The sequence below is a fragment of the Phlebotomus papatasi genome, chromosome 1, assembly GCF_024763615.1.
Source record: "Phlebotomus papatasi isolate M1 chromosome 1, Ppap_2.1, whole genome shotgun sequence".
In the NCBI taxonomy this organism is placed as follows: Eukaryota; Metazoa; Arthropoda; class Insecta; order Diptera; family Psychodidae; genus Phlebotomus; species Phlebotomus papatasi.
This window is the reverse complement of record NC_077222.1, coordinates 87,326,976-87,339,637: the sequence shown is the minus strand read 5'-3', so window position 1 is coordinate 87,339,637 and position 12,662 is coordinate 87,326,976.

Sequence of the window (12,662 nt, the reverse complement as noted above, 5' to 3'; positions counted from 1 at the left end):
GGGTTAGAGAGCGGGAACTATATCTTCAAACTTCTTTTTTTCTTTCTTTTATTTTGAACTAACGTACATTTTATTTGCAAAACATTCAACTCTAGCTTAATAAAATGCACGCAGTATGAACTTCAACAAGTGGATTGTGTAATATTGTATATGATAGATGGTATAATAATATTTGAGGTGTATATGATGTCAAAATCCCACCCATCAACCCTTCGCATTTTCGCAGAAAATGTTCTCTCATGCTTTCTGATTTAGATTACAAATGTTATGAGAGTTACTGGCAGTTCAGTGGTGGAAAATATGAAGTAAAACCAATATAATGTTCAAAAGTTACCCCTCTAACCACTAACTTTATTCCAAATGGAGACGATGAAACTTAGTGCAGACGGCAAAAGTTTATATCATTAATTTTTGTTCTATACTACCAACCCACATTTTGCCCCCAAAATATATATTATAATATATTGCCAAATGGTACTATTGGTTGTCTCAATGCGTAGAATCTTCTGGAATTTGTGTTCCTGTGTTTGCATTATTAATGCGAAAGTGTCGAAGGGTGAATGAAAATTTAGTTAATTCAAGCGAAACCAAAAAGCTAATATTTCAGTCCAAAAGTTCCCATTCAACTTTCGTTCAAATATCATGCTTTGTTGCACTTTTGACTTTAACATTCAATTTTCCATTACACCGCATAAGATATTCCAAACTGCTGGAGTTGCTTTCCGTTTCCAATGAAAATTCCCGTCCACGAGTGCAACTTACATGCTTCAGCATCAACCCCATGGGCAGATCTAGGAATGGGTTTAGGGTTAGAAACTTTTGACTCTTTAATGCAATTTTCTTTAAAGTGACTCTTTGGGGTTGGATTCACTCACAGAGAAGACGCCAAGTGGGTGTGTTTTGCTTCCAAATAAGCAAACGGAGTTAGATCCGGGTTCCATCTTCTACAGAACCATTGAGACGTGAATATGTTGTGCTTTCCTAATCATCACATCTCATCCCCTTGGTAGGAACTCTCTGCTTGCCAGGAAAGTTGTTTTCCTCCAAAAACCTCTATACAACTCGTCACCTTGTCAACATTCTCCTCATTTCTAGTTCGGATCCCATTGAACAACAATTGAGTCACAATCGAAATATGATTGCCACCCGCTCAGAGATATCCTAGGAGTTTTCTGGGGAAGCTGATGAGCATATCAGTATCCCACTGTGGATATTGATGCTTTCTCAGTGAGGAACTAAGTGAAAATGCGGATATCAGCTAAGTGTTACTTGATTTTTCACTTTACCCTCCAAAGGGGATTGGTCCTTATGTGTTGATAGATAAATATTGAGTCAGTCTATAAATTCTTGGGCTTTTCAATGACTTCAAGTGACTCAAATCTAAACGGGTTTTAGATTAAAAAAAAATTAACTAAGTGACATAAATCTTTTAATTTATTATGAATAGGGTGAAAGGAACACCTCTTGATACTTTAAGAACTCGTGTCAAGTTGACACCCTACTCTGTACCATTTGCTATACGAAATCTGAACACTTATCCTTATTGAAAAACATAGATTAATGAAAAACGCCATATTATTTACATTTTATTAGATATATAAATAAATTTCATCATTTTGACAAAACTTCCAATAAGGATTCCCTGCCGAAGAGGTATTCATTCAACCCTATGTATTGAGAGCGGTTCATGTAACGGATTTCGAGAAATTTTAGAAATACGAAAACTGCCTATTCTCATCTAAAGTCATGAGATTTGGGTAATGACCGAAAGTATAAGATCGAGAGTACAAGCTGCCGAGATTGAGGTACCTCCGGGTAGTTAACCCTTTAAGGACGAGAAGCTTTCCGCTGAGCGAAATTCAACGAAATCAAGTTTCCCTCGATATTTTAGCCTAAATAAGAGATTTACGGTTAAAAAGAAATTTTCCCATCCCTAGGAGTCCTGGAAAACTATGGGTCATATATGACCCAATCGTCCATAAAGGTAAAAAAGCACAAAATTTTCCAGACGACTAGTTTACTTGTTTGCTCTGTTATTTTTGAAAGATAAATAACTTGAATATATTTGTAATAATAAAAAAAAATATTTAGAGTACGAGTAAAAATTAAAACGAACAAAAATTAATTTTAAAAGATCTCATTCAATTTTTGGTCTCAAAGACTCTTGAAGATTTGTACACAAAAACAATCATTTTTATGAAATAATGTATTATTGTTCACTTCATTTTTAATTTTTATGATATTCATTGAAAAAAAATCGCAAACTGGTATAAGGTAACACAGAGATAAATGTCACATGCCTCACAAATACAATTGGTCTTATAATCCTTTTTTCTGATAGCACCATGTGCACCTCAGTTTTCTTTGAAACATGTTTGATGGCAATGGGTAGGTGCAATGTTGATTGTCTCTGGGAATTTAAGACGTACAGTTGCACATTGCTGTGGATCTGGGAGTTCTTCCGGAGTTGATGCGTTTTCGATGAAGACTTCAAAGTCCACTTCATCCACGTCTTGTTCCAAATATATTATGTCTCTTTCGTTCAGGACAAGATTGTCGGCATCATCGCTATCTTCCGGGCATAATATGTGGATGATTTCGGGTTCTGTCATGATTTTTTTTTTCCATTTTTGATGTCATGTACAATTTACAACATATACGCAGAAGTATCTCATTAATTATCAAAATATTACCTTCTTCAGTCAGTATTGCACCGGGAAATCTCAGCTAATTGATATATTACACAATATTACACGAATAATTATCTATTTTGCGCACATATAAACAAAAACCTGAAACAGTCTAACCTCAAATCTTCGAAAATCCACTGAAGACAAATTCGGTGTTTTTTTACCTTTATGGACGATTGGGTCATATATGACCCATGAAAATTATGAAGCTTTCCTGAAAATACCAATAAACTATAATTTTTACCTTGTTGAGAAATATTATGTATAGTTATTATAGTTTCTAGTCCCAAGAGGTTTTTGCTTAAAAAAAATTTAGAAATATTAAAAATATTAAAATTCAAGCACCAACGTGAAAATTTGAAATTTTAGCTCAAATATTTTTTATATATCAAATAGCTGGAGATTTGCAAAAAATATCCTAGATTCCTACATCTTTCTACTTCGTGATTATGTACAAACATTAGAAAGAAACATTTTCAGGAAGTCAGGAAAAATTATTTTCTCTATGGGTCACGGGTGACCCAATCGTCCTTAAATGGTTAAGGGAATCAGTCGCCGAGATCGAGTAAGGAATGTAGCCGTTCGTGAGGAACTAAAAATAGAGGAGTTGCTTCTTCAAGTTGAGAGATCACAACTTCGACGGTATGGTCATGTTCAACGCATGAATGAAGAAAGACTCCCCAGAAAAGATATGCAAGCCATTGTGAAGAGACGTCGACCTCGGGGCAGACCTAGGACAAGGCAGCTGAATCACATACAGGATCTTGCCTTGGAGGACCTTGGGATCGAACCCGAACATCTTCCTGAAGTGGCAGAGGATCGACAAGCGTGAGTTGCCAATTCGGATGTCATGGGTGCGCGACCCCAATGGAGACAAGAGGTTGAAAATTTACGATGATGAAAAAGTTCTAATTTGACTAACAGAAAAACACATCAAATATTCAGTAGTTGTCCTTTCTTTTCAACTACAATTCATCATCATCATCATTTTCAACCACTTATCCCTATTGGGGTCGCGGGACCATGACATCCAATTTAGCAGCTAACGTTTGTCAATCCACCGCCAACTTCAGCAAGATGTTCTGGTTGGATCGCAAGGCGCTCCAAGGCAAGATTCTGAATTTCTTTCAGCCACCTTGTCCAAGATCTGCCTTGAGGTCGACGCCTCCTCACAATGACTATAGCTCTTCTGGGGAACCTTTTTTCAATTATAAATTAGTAAATTTAATTTATTTTTCAAATTATATGTTATTTTTTCTTCCAAATTAATATCTTTGTTCATCATTTCACATTTACTCCTTACAAGTTTGATTTAATCAAATTTATTTTCAAATTCTATAAATTGATTATTGGAAAAAAAGCGCGAGATATTGTAGACTGACCAGTTAGAAGAAGTCTGTCTGGGAAATGTGTATGAAAGTTCAGCTGGATGTCTGTAGTGACAATAACTCTATCCTTGCATATTGCAATTTGCATAGTGATAACTTATCGTTTTTCAATATCCATTTCCAAGTGATTGTGGTGCATTTCTCCAGTCTAGACGATTATTCTCAATTATGGTATGCATTAGTCCATATATGCCATGAAGTGAAATATTGAATCCTGTAGAGAAATTCCAGGCAAACAAGGTACAAGTGCAATTAATTTGGATACCCATGGGCGAGATTTGGTACTTGTAAACACACCCTCAAGAGGGTGGAAAAGCAATAAACAGAGAGTAGAACTCACAAATTGCAGAACATATTGTGCAAATTGTTCCTCTCCCTTTATCTGTACATTTTCCTTTTGCCGCTTTGAGTCAGGAAAATGTGCTATTTTTCGTGCAATTGTCAGAATGGGGATTTTCTTTTTGTGAAGGAGGAAATGCTCCAGACAAGCTCTGAAAAATTGCCTAAAAATTATCCATGATATGGGTCACGGAGTAATGGTTTGGAAAAAAAATGGCAACATGCTTTGTCTAAATCTCAATCCTATCTCTCTACGGTTCCTTTTGCATATTCCTCCAAGACATTGAGTCTATCTGGCATTTTCTAAATTCATAAATCACTCCAATACATTTTCCACTCTATGTCTTATACGGGTCATCATGCAATTTTAGTGCAATTCAGCATTTGGTGCAAATTACAACAAAGTGGGTTGAAGCTTTTCCGCCCACACTTCCCTCCCATCGCGAAAGCTCAAGTTCTTGAAAGAGCCAGAAGGTTGGGCGCCTCCGCAGAGTCTTCCCAATCCAATCCCCCTAAAATGGGTGGAAATTGCAAGCTGCTTGGAGTTCATTCGATTGTGAGGACTTGTAATCTGTTTATGCGGACAAAAGTTTAATTGTATGTCCTAAGTTTTAAGGCAAGCTTTTCGAAATGGGAAGGTCATTAAAGAGAGCCCCCCCACAAATGCACTCACCAAGACTTTAATTAGTGGTTGAGTTTGGTGGTTCATTTGAAAAGTTCAGCAGAAACTTTAATGACTCTCCAATTTACTACGTGTACCCTTCACTCTCAGAGGATTTTCTTACTGAGAGCCCTTTCCGGAAGAAAATCAATTTTACTCAACGCAATGGATAACTCACAATCAGTCATTGGTTTGAATGGGGAACAATATGTTCAGTGTCAGAAAATGATAAGGCAAATAGGAGCAGTCTGTTGAACAAATTAAACTATTCGCCAGAACAAATAGTTTCTGGTAGTGAATTTCTCAAGAGAATCTTCTTCAGCCGAGACAATGACTCCACAGATGGATTCCACTGGGAATGATGCTTAAACACGTCATTTCCAGCCGTCAGTTTCCACTTCTGAATTGCAAGCAATTCCGCATGATGCCATCATCTGCAGTGTCTTGTCATGTAAGGCAAGTTTCAATGATCATTTTGTAGGACACAAAGCCTGCTCTTAACTTTATTGTAAGCTCTTAATTCTAGTTTTGTTTATTGATTTCCGATAGGTTAAGTTTTATTGTATTTCATTGTTACCAATTCGTTTTTTTATTTTCAAATAAAAGCCCTGGTGGGACTCACTTACATAAAATTAAAACTATTAGAAGGAATTTGGAGAAGTAAAGGTGCCACCCATTTTTCACTTCATGAGAGTGAACCGAATCGTCCACGGCAAATGATGCTCATTCACTTGAGAACAGTTACTTAACAGTAAGGTTCCCAAAGCAATCTTTCAGCACCCTTCAGACCTGAGGCTTTACCATATGGCTTAATTCCTCTAATTGCTTATCCAGCAAAACATTTGAAGAAATTGTTCCTTAGGATTGGATATTATGGACAATCCATTAGCTTTTGAAAAATCAACAAAATTGTTTTGTTATTTAGATTTTTGATACCTTCGGGAACTGGGCTAAATCTCCAGTTTGAAGCCGGTATTAGGATTTATATGGGTTAACCAGTCTTCAGACTAGAGGTTTAGTCCAGTTTCCGATGGTCTCAAAATCCAAAATAGCAACCAATTTTATTGCTGTTTCAGAATTTAATAGATCATATTTGTCCTTAATAATCCAAGCCTTAGTCAGATTTTTCCAAAAAAAAAAACCTTGTTTGTTGAAAAATTAAAGCAGTTAAGCCATATGACTTAGTATCTGAACCCCGTATTACAGCCATCGACTGGACTGACATATGCAGAATCGGCTATACGCTCTACACAACAATTTTTTAAAAGTGCATTATAAAGTAATATGCAAATATTTTGATTTCGCTCTTCTCAAACACCAAGAATATTGAAAAAAAATAATTTGTTAAACTTAGAATTAAGTGGAATACGGCGAATAATATCGAGGTAAAGTGCCACTTAACCTTGTATACTTTTGTTGCTTGAATTCGACAGAAAGTCTAATATAATGGACAGTAATGGACATAACGGTATTTTATAATCAAAATAATGGCTAGAATACATTCCCATCAGTTGCCCACTAAAAGCTATCTCTCGGCTTAAACCATAAGTCTGTTTAAGAAATAATACTATTATATAAGTAAGCTAAATTCAAATAGGTATTTTTGAAAAAGGGTTGATGTAGGTTGTCGACTGATTCGAGAAACTATTTTTATTTTTTTAGGGGACCGTGGTGCAATGTGACCGTTCGGGTCTTGGGCGCGGTGTAACTCTTTAATTAAATAGTCAAGACTTATTTAGAACTGATAAAGTACATAAGGCCGACACCCGAGGCACTGTAGTCTGAAATATGTCATAAACTTATATGTCATATAAATAGGGGAACCGCTGTTAAAAACTTAACTGCTCAATCTAACTGCTCTTAAAAATTTAAAATGCCTTTTTAAAAATAAAGCCGAATAAAATAAGAACTTGATGGCTTTATAAACTCCAGCTTTACGGTTTGCATCCGACTTTATCCCCTAATAGCAAATTGATATTATTCTAAAGCTTATACACAGAACCCATTGCAAGTCATTCAGTATTGAACTTCCATTTATAGAAAGCCGACTCTTTTAAAAATTCAACTGATGCTGGAACTGAATTGCCTATTGATGCCACAGGCGTAGAACTCTAAATATTTAAGAGTTGAATCATTGAAAATCGTGACAATTTCCTTTTGAATATCGACCATTAAATAGTGCTATGAATACGACAGAGCTTTTAACTGACACACAATGCATTTATCATTTGAAAAGGGATTGTTGCATTGCACGTTTTCTCATTACAATTTTGCAAGAGTCTGCCCATTGAGATGGGAAGTGTCACGTTCTCAAGTCATGATTCCGTTTGTTGGAAAACCCTTTTTTTTGTTCCTTTTGACTTGTCAGTGTCACATACAAAAGAGTGGTGAACAACTTCCTTCCTCTTCCTGCTGGAGCCTCGAAAGCTCCTTCCGAGCATAAAGATGCAGAATCCGATTCAGATTTTCCAATGGGCGAGCCTCCACAGGATGAAAAATACAACGAAGCAGGAAATATTTCACACTCACTCTGTGTTGCTTACCATTCAACCCCAAAATAAGTGACGAGTCACAAGTGGATAGTGTTTTCATGAATTATTCTCAATTAGTGTTTCTCATGCACATTGAATTCCCATTTCCGAAATCGCTCTGCGTTCCACTATTCCCATGAAAATTAATTATTGTTTGCATTTTGTAAACTACTCCAATTTTCATAGGGAAAAGCAAAACCCCAAACCTTTCTTGTATACCAAGCAACATCAGAATGTTGGACGTCACGGAAAGGTGTTACCAGACCCATTTTGTGTAAGTTTCACCCCCAAACACTGACCATTGTATTTGCACAATTGGCAAATTCCATGCTGAGGGGTTGGCAAATTTGCCAAATTCATTGTACAATTCAAGAGGAAATATTTGTTTTAAATGGATTTATAGATTTTAGGACAAAAGCATTCAACTGCAATTGTGCTACCAGGTATACTATTATAAATTGTTCTTAGTATTACACATATCGAACTCTGTATTCACAATGTAAATTGTTGGAAATACTAGATCTATCATGCTATTGTAATAAGAAAATGCTACAGCTTAGGCTCTTTGAATTTAATCATATATAGTTAAGCTTACAAAAACTTCTAAAGATCTTAAATAATTTTTTAAATGCAGTATTTTAGAGTTAAAGTTAATAATTCAACGAATTAAAATAAAAAACAATAAAATCGTGATTTTACATTATCATAACTATTTGTTGAGAAATATCTACCTAGTTGAGTAGCGTAGAGTTATAGGGAGTGGCTACCGAAGACCGGAAGCTGTTATCTCTTACCGTTTAGCTTTTAGGCCAATAAAAAAATATATAACTAATAAATAAAAATACTCAAACACGAAAAATCATTTAGGGGAAAGTACTCTCCCCTCGAACGTTCATGCCTTCGAATAATGTGAATTTCTTTTGGTTTTTTAAAGAAATTACACATTTCTATCAAATATTAGTTAACTTTATCAATTACGAGTCTCCTCAAAAAATAGAGGGCCTAGTGATTCGTTTTTATGCTTTTATAAAAAAAAATTGAAAATGGACTCAAAGCTTTATTTTAATATTGAATTTTATATGTGTTTTTTTCCTATTTAAAATTATTTTTAGAAAAACGTGACTAGTGTGAATGATAAGGGGTTAATTAAGGTTGATTATCGTCAACATAGTTTTTCTCGATAAGGATACAATTTTTGTGGGTGGTGGATAACTTGCAAAACCACCCATACCTTGCCTTCGAATTTAAGAATTTCATGCCTTCGAATGCTTGTCTAGTAACACTACCGCCATTTAACTTGTCATATGTTATTCCACAACCCAAGTAGCAATTTGAAGTAAAATTACCGTTGGATGTATGTATTCTGGATTCCAAAATCGGGTCCTATGACGGTCGTCAGAGAGTCGAATGACGGAAAGTGGGGATAATATGACAGTAATTACGGAAGTCATTTGGCGTCATAATAACTCTGAGATTACTCGCTCACGACTAAAATACGACGTCGACTTCCAGTAACTTCCAGTGTCCCTATAAAAAATCTTCCCCTCACTGGGTATATGCGAGGGAAAACTTTACTTGTCAAATGGCAAATAGAACTATTCAGTGCTGTGAATTTGCGAAGTAGTTGATATTTGCGCGTATTTTCTCAACTATATTATAATGTGCATTGGAAGTAACAGCTCCTGCAGTAGAAATGTGTGTTGTGATTTGAAAAAGTACAGTGCCGACAGGAATTAAGTGAAAATTAGGCAACTTTTTGCATGATAAACACACAAACATTTTTTTTGTAAAATGAAATTTTGTGGTTCAAGAGTTTGCCCCAGTTTCTGTAGTGTCCTGTGATCAAAATTTTGTGTCGAAAAGACCCATTTAATGAAAATTTTTAAAGATTTTTTTGTGTTATTGCTATCCATTTGGAAAATTTTCGACATGACGTATGTCTCATTCAGCAATCGTTGAACGGCAAAAATCCTCGCAAATGTGAGTAGTGAATTAGGGAAAAATTAGACAAATTTACATAGAACGTAGTAGAAAACGATAGAAAGACCGTCGTTTGGAGTCGCTTTTGTTACTGCATGGTAGATTAAACTTTAGAACCGTAAAATAACGATAATATTACTAATTCAATCTTGAGTAATGCTGTGACTAAAACATGACGCGAATACGACTAATTTTTAAGATTCCAATTAGGAGTAATCTTTTTGACTATTTCTTGTACACCAAAAACCAGTCATTTTTGTGTCAGAGTAATTTTTGCGGATTGGGAACCTCACATTTTTGTATGTTTTGCTTCACATTGCGCTCGAAAATCCTAAAGTATTTTAGTAGTAGGGTAAAGTGGTACAAGTTGGACAGTGGTACAAGTTGGACAGTGGTACAAGTTGGACAATGGTACAATTTGGACAGGGCTTTTTATCTTGATAAATTTAATACTTCATTTTTATTTGTATGTTTTTAATGCTTTAGTTTTATAATTTGGTTCCTTGTGCTTAAAAACAAATTTTGTACTATATTTATCAAGAAAAAAGCCATGTCCAACTTGTACCGGCGAATTGTCCAACTTGTAACACTAATTCCAAATTATATCACTTTACCCTAAAGCAAATAAATTCATCGTCGCTCCTGAGTAAATGCATCGTATGTACTTACTTAAAAGTAGGATTATTCTTGTATCGTGAAGAAAATAGCAAATCTTGCAGCTTTATTTTCATTTCACCCTAATCGGAATGGTAATAGTGCAATGTGTTGTCTTTTTGAGAGTCTGGAAACTATGGTCTGATGAAGATGTTTAAAAGTTTTCAAATCGGTACGTGGCTAGAGTTATTTCAATGCTCACCATGGTGATCTTGTAGGATCACAAAAAGGCAAGACATTTGAATGATATCATTTAAGAAACAATCTCCAATATTTTGTTTTTATTTCTTCAGGAAACAAAATAACCTCAGTTTATTACAACTTCAAAATGGCATGAAGTATCACCCTTCTCTTTTTACAGTCGTATTTTAGGGTTGTCATATCGATAATATGGCTTTTCCAACAATTTATTCCTATTGAAAGGGCAGTATTTCAGAAAAATTGGAAAAGATTCTTTTTGTTAGCCTTTTTCTCAGTAGTGATAGTTTCAATGAGTGTATTAGACCTCAAGCTAATCAATAATAGATTGTTTAGTGTTTCGACAGAAATATTTCCCGAGAAAATTCTAGATTCAAAGGCATGTAACCGTCACATTCGAAGGCAAAAATTGTACCATGCCTTGGACCAAATCGACGTAGTATTATTATTTACCTCATCAAAAGAAACTAAGGGATTTTGAATGGTAAATGAGATAAGCATGGGATCTCAATTAACTAGAGATTTTTTCGGTGTAATAAAAATTGGGATTAATTTTCGACTTTCCCAGAAAAAAAATCATCAAGTTTGAACTTCATATTTGTGGTCCAACCTAGAGTACTTTCCACTACGAGTATTTTACCGAGGCATTATCGATTGAAACCGATGCAACCGGGTTGTAAATTTCAAGACCTTTCCCAATTATTCAAATTCAAGAAAATCGGTTTTAATATAGACCTTTTAGAAAAGTTGAACGTTGAACTTCAAAAAGTAAAAAGGGAAATTTTCCGATCATAGGTATGTATGGCCGAGATGTTCACCTATTTTGCCCTTGTAAGCCTTCCAGAACCCCTTACTAAAAATCTTTCATTATTACTACATAAAATTTTCAAATTCAAATGAGAAATAAATGCTAACAGCCCCCTAAGCATTAAGTAGGAGTGTCTGGAGATGGAAAACAAGGCACTCACCTTGTGCCACAATGAATCGCCCAGATAGAAAAGGTAGATACACTCAATTCATACCGCAACGACGTTCATTTGTGAACTCTTCCCTGAGCTTTGGTGGGTAGAAATTTCTCACCCAAGATGAAATGGATGGATTTACGTGCAGTTACATGCTTGTCTTTCGCTTCCATCTCTCATCCTAAATCACCTTTCTTTTCAACGCTCTTCGTGTCCAAAGGTTTGTACAGGGGCTGAAACCATGAGAATTTATATCAGTGTTTTTACGCTCCAAAGTGCCACCACCTCTAGCATCAGATTAAAAATTTATTTGTAGCTCCAGAATTACCGTATCAGGTGAATGAGGCTAAAGGAATGTTGTCAATGGATGGTTGCGTACCTTCTTGTAAAGGGTAGTATTTCCACGTGAACCACATTGTATCTCGTGCTAATCGATTGTCGTTATATATTGCATGATTGTGAAATAAAATTAGATATATTTCCAAGAAAATTGAGACACATGGATTCAATTAACTTGATTAATATTTGTTACACAGTCAGTTCAAACTCGTTGACCAATACCAACGGAAATCGCGTTGTCTCTTCTAATATTTATTCTATTCTAAGATTCAGTGAAATGGTTGAGGATATCTACGACGTAATCTATCCCTACTACATTGTATCGAAAATTTTAACATACGCACCATTCCCACTTAAGTACCCAGAGAACAAAAAGCTCTTTCTTAAGAGCTTTTTCTTAAATCTTTCTTATTTCCTTTTGGGTGTTTCCATACAAATCTGGATGATTTATAAATTCCTCAGATATTTTACTGATGACGTATTAAGTAGTGATTCCGCTGTTACAGCTTTTACATCTCAAGTACTCAGTCTTGCACAATTAGTAAATTATTTTATAACTCTCGGAATGAACTTTTGTTTCCAAAGGCGTATTCAGAGTCTCATAGCTAAAATTGCTGACACTGATTTAAATTTTAAAAAATTAGGTGTCCGAACCAATCGCGATTTTCATCGAAAATTCATAATATTTTACATTGTGGGAATATTTATCGAAGGGATCTTTGCCATATCAATGCATACATCTTTTGCTGGTGAAATAAAGATTGGTATTGGAGACATTGAAGTGTTCGTAGTTGGTTTCTTAGCATCAGTATCTTTTGCAATTTTCATTGGTCATATACTACTACCGCTAATTGCCATTTACTCGAGATTCAAGATTCTCAATAGAGTTTTCGAAGAGTGCTTTATATTTCAAGAGAAGT